The sequence below is a fragment of the Brachyhypopomus gauderio genome, chromosome 16 (genome assembly GCF_052324685.1).
Source record: "Brachyhypopomus gauderio isolate BG-103 chromosome 16, BGAUD_0.2, whole genome shotgun sequence".
In the NCBI taxonomy this organism is placed as follows: Eukaryota; Metazoa; Chordata; class Actinopteri; order Gymnotiformes; family Hypopomidae; genus Brachyhypopomus; species Brachyhypopomus gauderio.
The window spans coordinates 14,413,798-14,426,831 of record NC_135226.1 but is presented as its reverse complement, the minus strand read 5'-3'; the positions used below and the strand labels follow the sequence as shown (position 1 = coordinate 14,426,831).

The following is a 13,034-nucleotide window of genomic DNA, read 5'->3' as shown; positions in this document are numbered from 1 at the left end:
TGGCTTTTAACAGGCACTCTTAAGCAGGAGGTGGGGCTACTCTTTTACATTTTGCATATAGGGCTTTTAACAGGCACTCTTAACCAGGAGGTGGGGCTACTCTTTTAAATTTGCATATATGGCTTTTAACAGGCACTCTTAAGCAGGAGGTGGGGCTACTCTTTTACATTTTGCATATATGGCTTTTAACAGGCACTCTTAACCAGGAGGTGGGGCTACTCTTTTACATTTGCATATATGGCTTTTAACAGGCACTCTTAACCAGGAGGTGGGGCTGCTCTTTTAAATTTGCATATATGGCTTTTAACAGGCACTCTTAACCAGGAGGTGGGGCTACTCTTTTATATTTGCATGTATGGCTTTTAACAGGCACTCTTAACCAGGAGGTGGAGCTACTCTTTTACATTTGCATATATGGCTTTTAACAGGCACTCTTAACCAGGAGGTGGGGTTACTCTTTTATATTTGCAAATAGGGCTTTTAACAGGCACTCTTAACCAGGAGGTGGGGCTGCTCTTTAAAATTTGCATATATGGCTTTTAACAGGCACTCTTAACCAGGAGGTGGGGCTACTCTTTTAAATTTGCATATAGGGCTTTTAACAGGCACTCTTAACCAGGAGGTGGGGCTACTCTTTTATATTTGCATGTATGGCTTTTAACAGGCACTCTTAACCAGGAGGTGGGGCTACTCTTTTAAATTTGCATATATGGCTTTTAACAGGCACTCTTAACCAGGAGGTGGGGCTACTCTTTTACATTTGCATATATGGCTTTTAACAGGCACGCTTAACCAGGAGGTGGGGCTACTCTTTTACATTTGCATATATGGTTTTTAACAGGCACTCTTAACCAGGAGGTGGGGCTGCTCTTTTAAATTTGCATATATGGCTTTTAACAGGCACTCTTAACCAGGAGGTGGGGCTACTCTTTTATATTTGCATATATGGCTTTTAACAGGCACTCTTAACCAGGAGGTGGGGCTACTCTTTTAAATTTGCATGTATGGCTTTTAACAGGCACTCTTACACAGCGCGACTTACAAAAATGCTTTGTCATCTACTCATATGTATCCTAGACAGTACAATAGGTTAGAGTTCAAGATAACACTGACCCAGGCCACTCCTAGACAAAGGAGTCAATGCTAATACCTAGAAAGAAATGCAAAATATGCATAAGTGCCTTACTAAGAGTTGCACTGAGCTCATCATAGAAATTGTCCTTAGCTTTTAGGGTCAAAGTTAAAGTAGGTGTGTAGGTGCAAAAAACATTCACTGGAACCACTGATGTTTGAAGCTGGTTCTTGAGCAGTCTGTTGGTTCAGCTGGTGGTGCGATGGAACTTACTGTACTGGTTCTGATGTTGAAACCAATAGCTGTGGTCCCCGTTCTCATCTTGTGACTTTCCATGAAAGAGAATGGATCGATCTTTTTCTCAAACACTCCCACTACAGAAAAGCCTTGCTTTGACATCCCTGTGCAGTCTGCACAATTTGTTCCTAATGTAAAGAGTACTTACTGTCTGGTGTAAGGATTATTGATCCACCTGTTGGGAAATTCCCCCAACTTCCACACACCCAGTAAAGCAAATGGATAATGGCGAGACAGCACCTGTGAGTGGTGGTGGTGAGACCTGGTTGTGTGGAGACGACTTAGCCTGCTAGCACATGCTAGCTCGCCGAGTTATGAGAATCTCTCACAGCAGCAGAGCCTGGTGACTTGATGCCACTTTATGAGTGTAAGAGCTTATAACCACTAACTGCTGGTCCAGTGTACAAGCAAGAGGATATGAGGAAGCAGTTGTTGTCCAAGTAGCAGGTTCCCCATATTTATATCACTGTTACGTTATAAACAACTATTTTGCCAGTGTTTATTTTCCTGGCTCCTCCAGGTAGGTTATAGGTCCGGCTGAAGGGCAGTGGAGGTTTGATTTTGGAGTTTCATCCTCTTAATTCGACTACCAGCAATGACGATTGTGCGACAGCTGTGTATGGCCTCTCTGAAATAGCCATATGAAGAAAGAAACATCACTTGCTTCCTGTTTGCAAAGAAAGGAATCTTTGTACAGAAACAGCAACGCGCATGCCTGCATAAGCTACTGAATAAGAGAGTGTGACTGACATAGAGTGTGTACGTGAGAGTGAGAGAGTGAGAGAGAGAGAGAGAGAGAGAGAGAGAGAGAGAGAACATTGCACAGCCATTGTGTCACTGCATGTACCTCTGTGTGAGTGAGCCTTTGTATCTTATATGTGGGTTGCAAAGACCATCATTATCGTTCATGCATATGTGTGTGTGTGTGTGTGTGTGTGTGTGTCTGTGTGAGTGAGAGAGTGAGTGAGAGAGAAAGAGAGAGAGAGAGTGAGCCAATGTGTTCACTCTCAATGCTGAATTCACAGTAGTAGCATTATTCAGCCAGTACACAGGAATTTTAAACCTGTTGTTGTTGCAGAGATGGATCAGCCACCACGAGACAGAAAGAAAGAGAGATAGATGAAACTTGCAAAGATTTTCAAAATTTCAGAGATAAACCAATGAAAAACTATCCATCTGCCTATCTGTCAGACATCTTGGGCATCACCAGTTATATTCAGCTGCCATTTTATTAGGTACAAAACCATTTTCTTACTAGATACACCTAAAATCCCTTTTATTAGATACACATCATTTTTTTGCCCTTACAAAGTGGAAGTGGTGTTTGGATGTTTTGCTATGTATGTATAGAAATGAACATGTGTATATATTGTACAATATTCATAGGTTTTCACATAAAATGCATTTATATATGAGCCAATTCCAGAAAAGGCCTCAAAACATACATATGACAAAACACACACATGGTACTGGACACTCCAGTGCATCCCACTGGCTCTATAGAATTCAATAGCAGGGTCGGGAGTCATGCCTTCCAGGTTACAACTGACTGTAACAGGTATGGCAACTTTTATTGTAAGCAGCTGCAGAGCCAGAATACCTAACGAAGTGATCACAGTGTAAAAATGCCATGTCGGATTTCCAAGCCAAAGAAATCATGCTTCTGTGGTTCATTATAAAGGAAAGCCCACAGTAGCAGCTACACAGTCCTGATGATCAAGTCAATAATGCTCCACCTGCAATCACTGCTGACTGTCACACTAGCTTAACATTGCTTGATAGTGTAAGCTAAACAGGTTTGGCAATAGTGAACTGTAGGCGACCCGGAAAAGCGGGTGTCTGGTGCAGTCTGGTGAGTCCATCAGGCTATACAGCATGTGCGTACATGTGTGCGTGCACGATAGTAACGCACTATACTTAAGAAACCAGTTAGAGTGGTCTGTGCATTCCGCGTGAGCAATGGTGTTGTAAGAACTACGTTTGATAACACTGAGCTGTGCAAAAATCTGATTTCATTTCACACGTTAACAGAACTTTGACTCTCTGTGTGTATTGCCTCATAGTTTGAGTCGTTGAATCAAACGTCTGATAGTTTGGACGGTTGTCGGAGCGATAGACGGTCACATGCAACTGCAGCTATGACAAAAATGCATAAGCAAGAACCAGAAAAGCGGTTGTCTTTCAACACTGCGCAACAGTGGCACCGATATAAGATGGAGACGATAACGATGAAGAGAAGAACGCACTAAAGCAGACTTATATTTATTCTCACGGTGGAAATGTGCTCGAGACTTTGCGCTCGTTTCTACTTAGTCTGTTATCACTATAAGACACACACTCTATACTCAGCGCACAAAACACTAAAATAATATCCTAAAACCGACGCAAAGGTACCACTAAACAGATATGCAACTGCAAGTGCAACTAAATTGACCAACTTTGCATTTGTTATTTGAAAATAATATTTTCCATGAAGCTTCTAATGCGAGTCTATATTTTTTTCTACACACTCACCTGTACGCGCGCGGCTCCTTGAATGAATTCCGTCAGTGGCAAATCGCACGCTGAAGTTCTCGCGCCAAAATCCGGAAGTTCCCGGCGCGTCGTCATGGCAAACACTCGCTGGTGGGCGTGGCGCAGTGAATGTAGCGCTTCTCATTGGACTGTGTTTTGTGGCGCGTGCGTGGGGGCCGGTACCTGATGTCACCGAGCTGTGGTCTCGAGGTTACTCTCGAGCGGCCGGTGAGTCGGTGGCGGCCTGTGCATTGTGTCAGCGTGACCGGTGGGCGCATATGAAGCATATGTTTATATGTTGCGTAATATCTCAATAACCCACACTTATTATTTATACTATATTTAGCTAAATAACATATTGTAGCGTGGGACCGCTAGGAGGGCGGTACTATTCCCATAATCCCTTTCGTGTCACATTTGGTCGCTAAGTTTAGTGTTATAATGTCTGTAATGTACTTGTGATAAAATGCTATGTGATTAATGTGTCTGTACAATGTAAGCTTTTAATTTATGTATGTATGAGTGTTCCTAATGTGCCTGTCAAACCTACCACCCCTGTGTGTCCGTACTGACTCGATAACCCGCACCCATTCAATGTATGCGGGGAGGGAGTTCACGAGCATTGCCCCTTCGTGTTAAAAAGAGGGCTGCTTCTCAATAAAGAAAGCAAGTGTTCAGAAATGGCTCGTTCCTTTAATCAATCCCCTGCACTACACGCTACATTGGTGTCAGAAGTGGCTCTGCAGTCTGAAATTGACGCTTTAGCAGAGAGGATCGAACAGTGTAAGTGGAGGATGACGAGGCGAGACAAAGGGATTCGACTCCACTCGCCAGAAGGGACCAGCCGGCTGATGGAGGACCCAGACCAGTACCACGGAACTGAAGCTCCGGGTCTAGCGGTACTAGAGGACGGTTGTAGCGGCAGAAGTTGTAGTGGCAGAAGGCCACACAGCATGGGCCGGGACTACACCGATCCCACACCGCCGTCTCGCAACCCGGGGGCGGGCCACGGAAACCCGGTCACCCGCCGCCCTGCACACCTGAAACCGCGATACGACGCTCCAGCCGATGACGTCACGGAACGCCGCTTTCTACTGCCGGCAAATTCAGCGCAAGCTAGCAGGCACGTTGATTGGGCGCCTCCGAGCAAAGCCGGTCACGCGCTGCCAACTTACGACGGCGCTGTTGATTGGGCGCTCTACGAGGCGCAGCTTGAAATCGTGTCTATGCACAACAAATGGTCGAACGCCGAGACAGCGCTTTACCTGAGCCTAGCCCTACGAGATGATGCCCTGCAGGTGCTGGCCGACCTACCCCTGGAGGACAGACAGGACCTGGACACGCTGGTCGGAGCCCTGAGGTGCCGCTTCGGCCATCAACCGTGCGAGTCGTCCGCTAAGACTACGCTGAAAACTAGGAGACGCAACAGAGGCGAACGTCTGGGAGTCCTGGCTGCAGAGATAGCCGCGTTGGTGAGAAGAGCGTACCCGGCATTCAGCGGGCAAACTCAGATGCAACTAGCGCTGGATTTCTTTGTCGACGCGCTCCTACCCGATGAACTACAGCTGCAAGTGCGTCTATCCAATCCACCGTCGCTGGGCGAGGCGGTGGCGGAGGCCGAAAGAGTCGAACTCATATTATCGCACGGTAACGGCATATGGGGCGCTACTCAACCCAGAACCTCTGTGACCCAGGGCACCGGGGACTCAACTATCGCGTGCTGGAACTGCGGAAAAAAGGGCCACAGAGCCAGTAGATGCAGGCTGTCGGGAAACGACCGAGGGGCCGCCCAGTAAGGGGCGCGGCGGTCCCGATGTCCTATCCAACGCCCTACGAGAGTGTGTTCCAGGTTGCGGGGAGCAGCGGCTGCTACGTTAAATGCAGTTTTGGGGATTCAAGTGTGTGGGCTCTGATCGACACGGGCTCGTCAGTCTCCTTGATCCAACCGAACGTGTCCGCAGAGGTACGCCCACCCGACCCAGGAAACAACAACGCCGAACTGTTTACAGTATCCGGCGAGCGACTACAGCTGCTCGGCTCTCTTGATGTGCAAGTCGACTACGGTCAAGGACCGAAAGGACACCATTTCTGGGTGAGCAATATCAGGGAGTCGTGCATCCTGGGTAAGGACTTCCTGGAGGCTACAAGGGCTGTTATCGACCTGGAACGTGGCATCGTGTCTCTGAATGGGCTCCCTGTAGCCACCCGCGGCATCAAGGGGGTGAGTGACCGTCTCTTATCGACGCAATGCGCGGCGGGTAATACTAGTACTCATAACGATACCGAACGTGATCACATAAACGAAATGTGCTTTCGCAGCTGTGAGGGGCTATCCGATCGCGACAGCGAGGAACTCCGACGGCTTATCGACCGTTTTAGACACATATTTGCGGATTCGGAAAACGAGTGCACAAGGACCAGCTTGACCGAGCATGCGATTGAAACCGGTAACGCAGAACCGATTAAGATCCGCCCTCACCGGATGCCCCATTCAAAACGTGCGGCGGCCGGGAAACTAATCAAAGTCATGGCTGATGCGGGCGTAATCGAACCGTCTAATAGTCCCTGGTCTGCCCCGGTCGTGCTAGCTAAAAAGAAGGACGGCACCTGGAGGTTCTGTGTCGACTACCGCAAACTAAATTCAATTACAAAATCGGACTCTTATCCAATTCCTAGGATCGATGATACCCTAGACCAACTATCCGGTTCGTGTTGGTTCAGCTCGCTCGACCTGCGTAGCGGGTACTGGCAGGTACCGCTCGCAAAAAAGGACAGGGAGAAGACGGCTTTCTCCATAGGAAATAAATTGTGGCATTTTAAAGTTCTGCCGTTCGGTCTTTGCAATTCGCCGGCCACGTTCGAGCGCCTCATGGAACGCGTGCTGTCCAGAATCCCTAAATCCAAATGCGTCGTATATTTGGATGATGTCCTTGTCCACGCAAACGACTTCGACGCGGCGATCGAGAACTTAGAGCTGGTGTTCAAAAGGATTGAAGACGCTAACCTAAAATTAAACCCGGCGAAATGTAATCTGCTCCAGCGACGTGTAAAATTCTTAGGACACGTAGTAAGTGGGGACGGCGTGGAGACTGACCCCGAAAAGACCAAAGCGGTGAAAGACTGGCCCGAACCGAAAAATGTGAGACAACTCAGAAGTTTCCTGGGGTTCGCGTCGTACTACAGGCGCTTCGTACCATGTTTCGCGGACATAGCGACACCGTTGCACCAGCTGACGAAGGGGGGGGCTAAGTTCCTATGGTCAGCCGCCGCGGACCGAGCATTTCGGGGCTTAAAACGCTCTCTGTGCGGCGCACCGATCCTGGCGTTCCCTAATTTTTCGCTACCGTTTATCGTGGACTCGGATGCGAGCGATCACGGCATAGGCGGCGTCCTGTCGCAGCTGCAGGACGGCTCAGAGAGAGTGATCGCGTATTTTAGCAGGCGCTTGTCCAAAACAGAGAGAAACTATTGTGTAACTCGACGCGAGCTCCTGGCGGTGGTGGAGTCGCTGGGTCATTTTCGACCGTACGTCTATGGCGTGAGCTTTGAACTGCGTTCGGATCACGCGTCGCTACAATGGTTAGTCAACTTTAGGGAACCCGAGGGCCAACTAGCGCGCTGGCTAACACGGCTGCAAGAGTTTGACTTCGTCATCAAACACCGGCCCGGACGCGCGCATGGTAACGCAGATGCGCTCTCCCGCAGGCCATGCGCCGAACATGGTTGTAAATACTGTGACAGGGCGGATGCGAACGCCACCGTGGCGCCTGCATGCGCAGCTGTAACTAACACTGCCGGTCTAAACGAACAAATCGAGTCCCTGTCGATCGAGCAAGTCGCGACGGCGCAATTGCAGGACCCAGAGATAGGCTGGGCAATACCGTTCCTGACGGCGAACGAATACCCAGGCTGGGATGTTGTGTCGGGCTTAGGCACTGTAGCAAAAGCACTGCGTTCCAACTGGGAAAGCTTGTGCCTAAAGAGCGACGTGCTAAAAAGGATCTGGTCCGACCCGTCGAGTGGCCGCGAACTAATTCAAACCGTTGTTCCAGCGTCACTTAGGGGTATGGTGCTACGGGGGGTCCATGGGGCCCCTGGCGCGGGTCACTTCGGCGTAACCAAGACGCTGCGCAGACTCCGCCAGCTTTTCTACTGGCCCGGCTGCAACACTGATACTGAGCTATTCGTACATTGCTGTGACAGCTGTGCCGCCAAAAAGGGCCCGCAAAGACGCTCCCACGCACCGCTACAGCCCATGACTTCAGGCCGCCCCATGGAAAGAGTCGCAGTGGACGTAATGGGACCGTTTCCGACATCTGAATCTGGGAACCGCTTCGTCTTGGTAGCCATGGACTACTTCACCAAGTGGCCCGAGGCTTTCGCTGTGCCTGATCAGAGCGCGGTTACGACCGCATCCACCCTGGTTAACGAGTTCTTTTGCCGCTTCGGGATGCCTGAGTCGCTCCATAGTGATCAAGGGAGGAACTTTGAGGCGGAGGTAATGAAAGAGGTCTGCCGTTTACTAGGCATAAAAAAGACTCGGACTACGCCGCTCCACCCGCAGTGTGATGGCCTCGTGGAGCGCTTTAATCGCACTCTGGCGGGCCAACTGGCGATCATCACTGACAAACAGCAAAAGGACTGGGACAGGCATTTGCCGGTGGTACTTTTAGCTTGTAGGTCAGCTGTCCAGGAATCCTCGGGCTTCACTCCGGCCATGCTGATGCTCGGTAGAGAGCTCCGAACACCAGTGTGCTTAGCTTTCGGGGACCCCGACCCTGACCTGAATAGCTCGCTGCCTGCTTATGTTAAAGACTTGAGACAATCACTTGCCACTGTTCATGGGCTGACTCGCAATAATCTTTCTCTTGCTTGCAGTAAACAGAAGAGGGCATATGACGAGAAATGTTTCGGTGAGGTGTTCACGGTGGGCACGGAGGTCTGGCTGTACAACCCGGTAAGAAAGAGGGGGCTGTGCCCGAAGCTACAGTCCGCCTGGGTGGGTCCGTGTACGGTGCTGACGAGATTAGGCGAGGTGGTGTACCGAATACAATGGAACAGGCGCAAGTTGGTGGTGCACCGCGACCGCCTAGCGCCGTACAGGCCCAAACTGGCGAGTGAAAATCTGCGGGACGATGCGACGGCACAGCCATCTCCCCGTGTCACACCAGGCGTGAACGACAATGACCATGATGTTATCGACAATGTGCTTAGTTCTGATGTTAACGATGTTGTTCTGTGTACAAGTGTTCCTGTACCCATCGTTGAGCCTAATGGTGTGGCCGTTGATGTTAATTCTGAGGCTAGACCCACTAGAAATAGGCGGCTACCGGGTCACTTGAATGATTTTGTGGTTCGGGGCTGGGGGGTCGCCGGGACGTCTGACCCTTAAGGGGGGGGCTGTGTAGCGTGGGACCGCTAGGAGGGCGGTACTATTCCCATAATCCCTTTCGTGTCACATTTGGTCGCTAAGTTTAGTGTTATAATGTCTGTAATGTACTTGTGATAAAATGCTATGTGATTAATGTGTCTGTACAATGTAAGCTTTTAATTTATGTATGTATGAGTGTTCCTAATGTGCCTGTCAAACCTACCACCCCTGTGTGTCCGTACTGACTCGATAACCCGCACCCATTCAATGTATGCGGGGAGGGAGTTCACGAGCATTGCCCCTTCGTGTTAAAAAGAGGGCTGCTTCTCAATAAAGAAAGCAAGTGTTCAGAAATGGCTCGTTCCTTTAATCAATCCCCTGCACTACACGCTACAATATACAAACTACTTACAGCCGCATGTATTATAAATGCAGCCGCACATAACTCAGGTCATTCATGTGTCAGGTGGCACCACTATAAGCTATAGGATGCTTTGACACTGTGCGCAAATTCTAAATAAACGTTCTCTGACGGTCAGTTGTAGTTAAGATTAGCGCTGGGAACCAAACATTCAGATTTGTAGTCTCACAACAGAGTAATCCTGCCTGTATTTCTCAACCTTTTAAACGGATAAAGAGCTAAGGGAAACAAGCAGGTCAAAGGTGATGTGCATATGTAGAGTGCAGGGAGCATAGTTAGCATAGTAAGTTAGTAAAAATAGTTGAACTCAAGTTTATGTATGCTATCTCTCTCTCTCTCTCTCTCTCTCTCTCTCTCTCTCTCAATTCAATTCAATTCAATTCAATATAGCTTTATTAGCATGACTGTATAGGGTACAGTGTTGCCAAAGCATTACAGCAATGTTAACAATGACAATAACATTGACAAAGAACAAATAACAACAATAAAATAAAATAAAATATGATAACATTTAGGGAAAGTTATCATTTCAATTATTTACATTCACAATCTGAAGCTGAAGGGGGGGGGTCGTTTCCAGAGCCGGAGTGGCTAATTGGGAGATTCGGGAGGATTCCCGATGGGCCGGCTCATGTCAATCTCTAGTTTGGGCCGATTGGGAGGGAAAAATAATTTTGGGCCGGATTTGGGCATGAAACTCCCGGGCTGAAAAAGTGTCCCACTCCGGCCCTGGTCGTTTCCCACTGTCTCTCAGGCTGTGACATGTACTTACATATTTAGCAGCGAGGGGGGCGCTGTGTCCCCCCTCCTAGAATGATTTTTAATTGTTCAGTTTGTGTTAATGTTTGGAAGTTTGGGATTATCTTTATGAATTTGTGTGTGTAAATTTCTCGTGTTCTCGTGAATTTATCGCATTGTAGGAGAGAGAGCATCTCGGTCTGGACCTCACCTGTCGTACAGTGATCACACAGCCTCTGCTCTCTGGGCAGCCAGGACTGTTTATACCTGCCTCTCTCTACGGCCAGGCTGTGCTCACTGAGTCTGTACTTGGTCAGGATCTGTCTCTGCTTTGTATCTCTGACAGTCAGGAGATACTCTTCCAATTCATACTCTATTTTTAGGGCCCGATAGCATTCAAGTTTGTTTTGAGTCCGAATTTCTTTCCCCCAATGTTCCAGATAATCCCTTTGACTGCGTTTGATGATGTGGTTAATGTTTAGTTTTGGGGTTAAAGCAGTGCTGGAACGAGGCTGTTGTCTGTTACTATCTGTTAGAGGGTTAATAAGCCTCAGAACCATCTGACTGAGGGGGCTCTTAAAATGTAGCGTATCACTGGGACTCGTTTTCAGGTGCATCCAGAAATTTAGAGCTCGTTTTTGGATATTGACGAGCAATGGGAATCGGCCTAATTCTGCCCTGCATGCATTGGTTGGTGTTTTTCTTTGGACTTTTAGAATCATTCTGCAGAATTCTGCATGCAGGGCTTCAGCTGGATGCTTGTCCCATCCAGTGTAGCTTTGCTGACTGAGTGGACCCCATACCTCACTCCCATACAGCGCAATGGGCTGAATCACACTATCAAATATTTTACACCAGATTGGAACGGGAATGTGGATATTGTAGAATTTTCTCCTGATGGCGTACATTGCTCGGTTAGCTTTATCTTTTAGTGCATTCACTGCCATACTGAAACTCCCAGATGCAGTAATAACAAGGCCGAGGTAAGTGTACTGCATCGTGTGCTCCAGGGCGGTGCTGCCCAGACTGAACTGGTATCTGTGTTCCTGACATCTGGGCTTCTTTTGGAAGACCATAACTCTGGTCTTCTTCATGTTTACTGCCAGGGCCCAGTTCTGGCAGTACTGCTCCAGCAGGTCCAGGTGCTGTTGTAGCCCTCTCTCTCTCTCTCTCTCTCTCTCTCTCTCTCTCTCTCTCTCTCTCTCTCTCTCTCTCTCTCTCTCTCTCTGTGAGTATTTCAGATAAAAATGAGATGCTGGCACTCTAATACCAAGCAGATAATTCTCTGTACTCTGTAATACTCTGTACTCCACTATACTTACAGCAAGAGAGAAACCAAGAAAACAAAGTGAAATGAATTTTAATATTAATTCCCTAATAATTTAACATGACATAAATTAGCAGAGAAGTATGATGTGTGGTCTTTATGGTGTGTATTGTACTTGTATGATGTGTGGTCTACCTTTATGATTTGTATGATATGTGATTTACCTGTATGATGTGTGATTTACCGCTATGATGTGTGGTCTACCTGTATGATGTGTGGTCTACCTTTATGACGTGTATGATATGTGATTTACCTGTATGATGTGTGATTTACCACTATGATGTGTGGTCTACCTGTATGATGTGTGGTCTACCTTTATGACGTGTATGATGTGTGATTTACCTGTACGATGTGTGATTTACCTGTATGATGCGTGATTTACCTGTATGATGTGTGATTTACTGCTATGATGTGTGGTCTAGCTGTATGATGTGTGATTTACCTGTACGATGTGATTTACCTGTATGATGCGTGATTTACCTGTATGATGTGTGATTTACCTGTATGTGTGATTTACCTGTACGATGTGTGATTTACCTGTATGATGTGTGATTTACTGCTATGATGTGTGGTCTAGCTGTATGATGTGTGATTTACCTGTATGATGTGTGATTTACCTGTACGATGTGTGATTTACCTGTATGATGTGTGATTTACCTGTATGATGCGTGATTTACCTGTATGATGTGTGATTTACCTGTATGATACGTGATTTACCTGTATGATGTGTGGTATACTTGTATGCACGCTTTGCTATTTTGCATCATTGCTTTGTCCAGTTAGTGCATACAGTGTATTTTTGCAATACTGCCCTCCATGCAGTAATGTCCAGGTTACCTGCACTTTGTGTGTTCTTGTGTGCACAGCCCTGCCTCTGCCCTGGTCTCACCAAGGTCCTGGAAGCAGCTAGCTTGGCACACTGGTTCTATGAAAATCTGTAATTTTTGGATTGGAGGACAATGAAATAGACTGTACTTGACTGTGATACATATGGTTTTTAATTGATATATTCAGAGACAGGATGTGCTTAAAATAAGTAAATTCTAAATACATTCAACAAGGTCAATTTACATTATTATTATAATTCTTATTTTGTATAATCATAATAATAATAATAATTATTATTATATATTCCTCCAGACCCAGTGCACACCATGCCAAGTTCTTGAAATACTGATTACTTTCTGTTTATCATTAAAAAAAGGAAATATATATATATATATATATATATATATATATATATATATATATATATATATATATATATATATATATATATATATATATATATATA

General features: G+C 46.9%; 1 protein-coding gene across 1 annotated transcript in view; it reads right to left on the bottom strand.

Moving 5' to 3' along the window:
• The window catches only part of acsl3a (acyl-CoA synthetase long chain family member 3a), a 22,589-nt gene extending 18,560 nt beyond the window's left edge, over window positions 1-4,029 (bottom strand). The window contains exon 1 of the mRNA XM_076976693.1: window positions 3,884-4,029. The gene's annotated coding sequence lies outside the window, so the exon portion shown is untranslated. The remainder of the gene's footprint in view (window positions 1-3,883) is intronic.
• Window positions 4,030-13,034: the final 9,005 nt, after the last annotated feature.